At 40.4% G+C, this 6,689-nt stretch overlaps 1 pseudogene; it reads right to left on the reverse strand.

Moving 5' to 3' along the window:
* Positions 1 to 1,182: 1,182 nt before the first annotated feature.
* On the reverse strand, positions 1,183 to 3,850 carry LOC101581785 (annotated as a pseudogene).
* Positions 3,851 to 6,689: the final 2,839 nt, after the last annotated feature.

A 6,689-nucleotide genomic window follows, 5' to 3' on the forward strand; every position in this document is an offset into this window, starting at 1 on the left:
ATTATGCTTCAGCATTCCCATTTTGTTGGATGCCTACTGCTCTAAATTTAACTTTTCCAAAATCTTCTATATGTGATAACAGTAGCTATAGTAACTGTTATGGTTATAATCAACACTTAAATATATCTATATCATTATTTGTTTATATCTTTCAAACATTATGTTGTTTTCCACTTTCTTTTGTATTATTGTGTTTATACTGGTTTATTCTTCATTTAATTTAGAGATTTATTGTTTAATCCACAAGTTTCATATAGCATTAGTTTAAAAAAAAACAAAACAGTGAAACCAAGACACTATTTCAAAGTCCAGGCCCTTCCTCCAGCTTCCAAATACAAGAGCTCTGAACATTATATATCACAATTGGAAGAATAAGACAAAAATATGAATGGAGCCATGACATTTCAGAAAACAAAGATTTCATATAGCTGAAGGATCCATCCATCCTTCCTGGGATAACTTAACTGCCTTTACAAGTAGTTGAGGGGGAAGGTAGGGATGGTGAGGAGGGGAGGACAAGAAAAAAGAAACCCAGAACAGAGTAGAATCCAGTTCCAGTGTTCTGAATCAACATGTCACACATCCATATAAGCCGAATGTCCCAGAAAATAAGCTTTTATTTTTCTGTCTCAACCTGGAGCTCAAAGTCTGATTCATTTCAGCAGCAATCCCACAGGCAACAGGGAAGATTGTGGCATTGGAACTTTCACTTATGCTTCTGTGGTACTCCAACGATGGTCTGATTCTGGACATGCTTGTAAAGCATGAAAGGTTGGAAGCAGAAGTTAAATGGGTGTGAAGACTTGAATAAGAAAAAGTAACAAAAGAAAAAAAGGAAAGAAAGAAAAAGAAAAGGGGGAAAGCCTTCTGATAGCAAGGGGCATTCATAGAAATAAGAATGCCAACAATACTTCAACCCCTTTTAAAAAAAAAATGTTTTTTGGCTTAAAATATTTTACTCCAAATGAATTGGTGTCAGCTGTCAATGAAAGAAATGTCACTAATACACTGTGGACACATTTTGCAATGCAAAGCCATGCCTGTCTTTTTTTATATGGTGAACTTCAACCTAAGAATTTTTAGAACAAATGATATAGTCTAAAGTTCAAATACATTTTAGCAATTTTGCAACTGAATTGAGCAGAAGCCAAATAAAATTTACATCCTAACCAACATTTCTCCCTAGGACTGTGGGGACACTTGAGCCTTCTGCATGGATTGCAGAGGCTTTCCTAGCAGGTGCTTCTCTAAATCAACCAGGATGTCTTCAGCTTTACTTTCAGTCTCTTTTTTGGGCTCGGGGGCTCCTCAGGTTCTTCCTGTACTGGTGTGATTGTGGCGGCAGCAACAGCCACAGGGGTAGCAGGAGCCACAGGGGTTGCAGCCACAGCCTTTTCCTTCTTGTGTTTTTTGTGCTTCTTGTATTTCTTATCCTTTTTGTGTTTCTTGTCCTTTTTCCTCTTTTCCTTCCCACTTCCTTCCTGATCAGAATTCTGGGCTGGTGATGGGCTTGATGTGGGGCTCTTAGGCTTCTTGGATGTCACTGTTGGGGGCCAGTTTGTGGAGGGCAATTGAGGATGGACAGGGGACGGGGTGCTGGGGGCTTTCTTAGCCACTGGCTCGGGAGACCCAGAGACAAACAGAGAGGATGGAGCCCATCTTACAGACTGCAGGCTCGGTGATACAGCCTTTTTTGTCTTTTTAAGTTCTGGAGTTCTGGAGACCTAATAAGTGCCTGGTACTTGGAGATGAGGGCTGCCTTCTTTGGGGTGAGGCTGACATTCCTCTTCCAACAGATGGAGGACTTCAGGTCTAAAGAATTCAAGGCCGTGGTGAGGGAGAATGCTGTTTGTTTGGTTGTGTTGACCGGGTCTCCCTGGGAGCACGACTTGGGGAAGACCCTTTCCCAGGCTCTTATGAGACAGAAGGTGAGCGTCTCTTGGGGGCTGGGGAGTTTCTCTGTTTGGGAGGTGGAGCAGAAGAGACCCAGTGCTTTGGTGGTGGGGATGGTGACACCCTTCTCTTGGGAGGGGGTGGGGGTGAAGCAGTCCTTCTCTTTGGAGGAGGAGAAGGAGAACATCTTCTGGGGAAGGTAAGTGCCATGAGGAGGGAGGTGAGAGAGCCCTTCCTCTTGGTGGTGGTGTAGGGGATCTGCGTCGCCCACTGGGAGGAGGAGCTGGGGAGGACAGCAGCATCTTCTGGTGGGTAGATGGGAAGGAGGGGCTTCTCCTTCGTCTACCACGAGGGGAGGTCTCTTTCTGGTGCTTTCATGGTGATGGAGATGCACTTCAGGAAGGGGAATGTCTCCAACACGAGCCTATCTCACCATTTTTCACATGGGATTTCTTGGGTCACTCACCTTTGGATGAAGAAGAGGAGCCAGAGAAAGATGAAGGATGCTGGTTCTGTCATCTTTACTGGCATCTCTGATGCACAGAATCAGCTGCAGCCATTTTGCCACCTTTATCTTCTTCAGATTCTGAGAACTCTACTTTTCTAGGCTTTGGTGCTGGTGATGACAATTCTTTTCTCAGTAACTTTGTTTTGTCACTTTACCTGAAGTTCTCCCCAGAGACACAGAAACACAGCTTTTTCTTGTACGTTTGACTTCTAGGGTGCTGGGGAATCACACGTTTTTGGTGGTGGAGTAGGTGGCAGGGATGGCCTGTGCCTTCACCTTGGAGGACTTGCTGAAGGAGAAAACCTCCGGATTTTTCAAGGGGGACTGGATGTCCTCTTGGGAGATTTCCTGGTGGTGACTGGGAATGAGATGAGGAGGACAATGAATTGCTCCCAGATAGATATGTTGATGACTGTCTCCTTCATCTTACTGGAGATCTACTCCTTCTATACCTTGGAGGAGGCAGCATTTGTCATGCAGGGGCTCTTCTTCAAGGAGATGGCCTCCTTCTTGGGCTTGGCTGCGTTCTGAGTGAAAATGATCTTGATCGGGACTTATGGCGCCTTCTTGCTCACATATGAGGAAAGCTAGAATGGGTCTGTGACCTTGATTTGTAATGTGACAGAGATCTCAGCCTGGTCTTTTCTTATTCTTTTTTGGAATTTTTTTCCAGAGTATGTTTTTTAGGTTCTGGACTGGGTTTGGGCTTGGGAACTTTCAGGATGTCACCAGTAAATGTAGCCTCTTGTACTGGAGGTTCTTTTACCTTCACTGAAGGTTCAGGGAGCTCTGTGGTTTTTTCCCCCTTTCCTGGAGCAGAAGAAAGACTCCAGCTCTTGGTTCTGTGTCTGGGAGGTTGAGAATGACTGTGCTTTCTCTGTCTCCTGACAGGTAAGATCATCTTCTGGGGGAAGATCTGGATTTGCATCTTCTTAGGCTTCAAGACTTCTCCCTTTCTTTTCTGTTATTTTCTTTTTCTTCCTTGTCTCTTTTATCTGTCTTCATTCTGCTTTTTCATTGATGCCAATTTTTTCTTGTTCAATCTAATTTGTCTCTGTTTTATTTCTTCTTTCTTTAATTCTAGGAAAAAAGAAGGAATTCCAACAATGTTTTCTTGTACACTTAACAGCAGAGGCCAAAGTTCTAAGATAAATTCTCTAGCTTTTTTCGCATTCAAAAACCCAGTGAGGTTGATATGCATCAATTTGGAACCCGGATTCTTCACTTCTAGCTGACTATGAACTCAATGACAACCACATCTTCAAATCCAAGGATTTCTGTTACTTGTTTTGTTATCCAAGGCTATATAACCTCCATATTTACTTTGCTCATATCCACCTTTATGCCTAGGCATTCTTCAAATTTCAGCTGTTTCAGTAGTTTCTTCTGTTTATTGAAGAACCGATTATTCTGTTCTGCACTTGTTCCATGGGAGAATCCCACATCCATCTTGCTGCCTTTCTCAGAGATCACTTCTGAAGTTCATTCTTAATATTTCTTTTAACATTGATTAAAAAGCCATCACCTACACCCACCAAATGAGTAAGAATTTCTGCCACATTCTTGGGACCCCCAGGTCCAGGCTGAGCCCAGGCCCAGAGACTGTGTGTGAGAGGTTCCTCTCTCCCCTACTCCCCCTTGTCACCTTCAGGCCCAGCTCAGGCCTGGCATATAGTCCTGGAGTGAAACTCTGCATATGCAGTCCCTGTAGAGAGAGAAGGTGATAGAACCATCCAGCTAGTTGAGTAGCAGAATACCTTGCCAGTGGGACATAACACTCCCCAGGCCTGCAGCAGTAAGGATCAGAGAACAGCAGCCAGACCCATGCCAGGCACAACAGCATAATTTCAAACTTTGTAGATATGCACCCAAATTTCACTAAGTGCTAAGGTTATAACTGCACCAAAGCTCTAAAACAAAGGTCACAGGACAGTTCTATACAAAATAACAATGAGGAAAAGAAAAAGAAATCTCAGACCCCAAGCCAACCCATAACAAGTACAGAGGACACTAGCACAGAACAAATTGAAAATCACATAGATAAAATCAATGAATCAGGAGCATCTGAAATAAAGAAACAACTGCCGAAAGGTAAAGAACAGAGATCAGAAAGAAAAAAAAAAGGAAATCTCTGAATTAATAGCATTTGAAGAATCAAATGCAGAAACACATGGAGGAAACCCAAGCTGAAAAAAACTCTGCAGTAAAAGAATAACTGCTTCTAAAAAAGATATTCATTTTAAAAAAGAGATTAGAAAAATGATGGATTGATTGAATGAGCAATACAGGAAACAAATAGATCACATGAAGAGCAGAGTAAAAGATATAAGGAACTTAAAATGTCAATCAAAAGCTTGCAAAACTGTTTAAGTGAAAGTGAAGACAGAGATTCAGATCTTGAAGATGCTGGTGCAGCAAGTGAAAAGGTAAGAAAAGATCACTTAAAAACAACTAGAATGCAGAAAAAAACAGTTTGTCACCTGCAAGATGAAGCAAAGATGAACAATGTGAGACCAATAGTCACCAAAGAGAAAGAAGGAGTCAATACAAATCGTATTTTAAAAATATGGGCAGAAGTAATAGCAGAAAACTTCCCAAATATGAGGAACAAATCTGATATTCAGGTAACCGAAGCATACAGAAGGCCAAATAGCTTCAACATAGGGAGCTGGGGAGATGGCTCAGTAGAGTAAGCACTTGTCTGACAAGCATGAGGGTCTGAGTTCAATCCCCGGGTCCACCAAAAAAAAAAAATAAATATATAACTTCAACCCAATTAAAAATAAACTGAAACATATAATAGTCAAGATCCCAGAAATCCAGCACAAGAATAATATACTGAAAGCTGCTAGAGAAAAGCAGATCACATTCAAAGGAAAACCCATCAGGATTATGGTTGACTTCTCTTCACAAACCATGAAGGCAAGAAGAGTATGGAGGAGAGTACTTAAAGTCCTCTATGAAAACAAATTCCAGCCCAGACTACTATACCCTGAAAAACTCTCTTTAAAGTTTGAGGGAGAAGTGAAATATTTCCATGACAAAGAATAAATAAAGATTTTCATGATGACGAAGCCAACTGTACACAGACTACAGAAATATGTTGTAGAGAGGGAACAACATAATCAGAACTCCATAAATGAGAACAGAAGGAACTCACTAAGTAGGGCAAACAATTAAACACAGGAGAAAAAGGAGTAAATAGCAGGTAAATAACAATAGTAAGTCAATACATCTCAATTATAACTATCAATGTAAATGGACTCAATTTACAAATTAAGAGAAATAGACTGGCATAGTAGATTAGGAAACAAAATCCAACATTGTGCTGTATACAAGAAACACACTTAACTCATAAAGAAATCCAAAGCCTGAAAATTAAAGGATGGAAAAAATACTACATGCCCCAGCACCTCTGAAAAAAGCAGAGATAGCAATCCTGTTTTCAGACAGTCTCAACTTCAAACCAAGGATAATCAAATGAAATAAAGAAGGCCACTATATACTGGTTAGGGGAAGAATTCTAGAGAAAGAGGTAACAATCATAAATATCTATGCACCAAACAGAGGAACACCCCACTATATAACACAAATCATAATGGACATGAAAAATCTAATATCCAATACAACAATCTTAACAGGAGACCTTAACATCCCCTTATCTCAAAAAGATAGGTCAACCAGACAAAAAATTAGGAAAGAAGTACACAAGTGAACCAGAGCTTAGAACAAATGGATTTGGTGGACATATACAGAGTTCCACCCAACTACAGCTGAATACACATTTTTTTCAGCTGCACATGGATCATTTTCTGAAATAGACCACATATTAGTACACAGGTCATGCTTAAGTATATGCAAGAAAATAGAAATTATCCCATGCATGTTTTGTGATCACAGAGCAATGAAATGAGAAGTAAATGAAAAAGAAAGCAGAAAAAAAATACCAAAAACAAGGAAATTAAATACCACCCTACTCAGCAATCAATGGGCCACAGATGAAATTAAACAAGAAACTCAACAATATCTACAATTCAATGAAAATTCAATCACAACTTATCAGAATTTATGGGATATGATGCAGTTCTCACAGCGAAATACATAGTCGTGAACTCACACATCAGGAAAACAGAACAGGAACAAATAAACACTCTAATGCTTCACCTCCATATTCTAAAAAAGGAAGAACAAAGCAAACTCAGAGCCCAAAGATGGGGAAAAAACACAAAGATTACAGCAGAAATTAATTCAATTGAGATAAAGAAAACAGTTCGAAGCATTAATCAAA

This window comes from Octodon degus, unplaced genomic scaffold, assembly GCF_000260255.1.
Source record: "Octodon degus isolate 3935 unplaced genomic scaffold, OctDeg1.0 scaffold00042, whole genome shotgun sequence".
NCBI classification, from domain to species: domain Eukaryota; kingdom Metazoa; phylum Chordata; class Mammalia; order Rodentia; family Octodontidae; genus Octodon; species Octodon degus.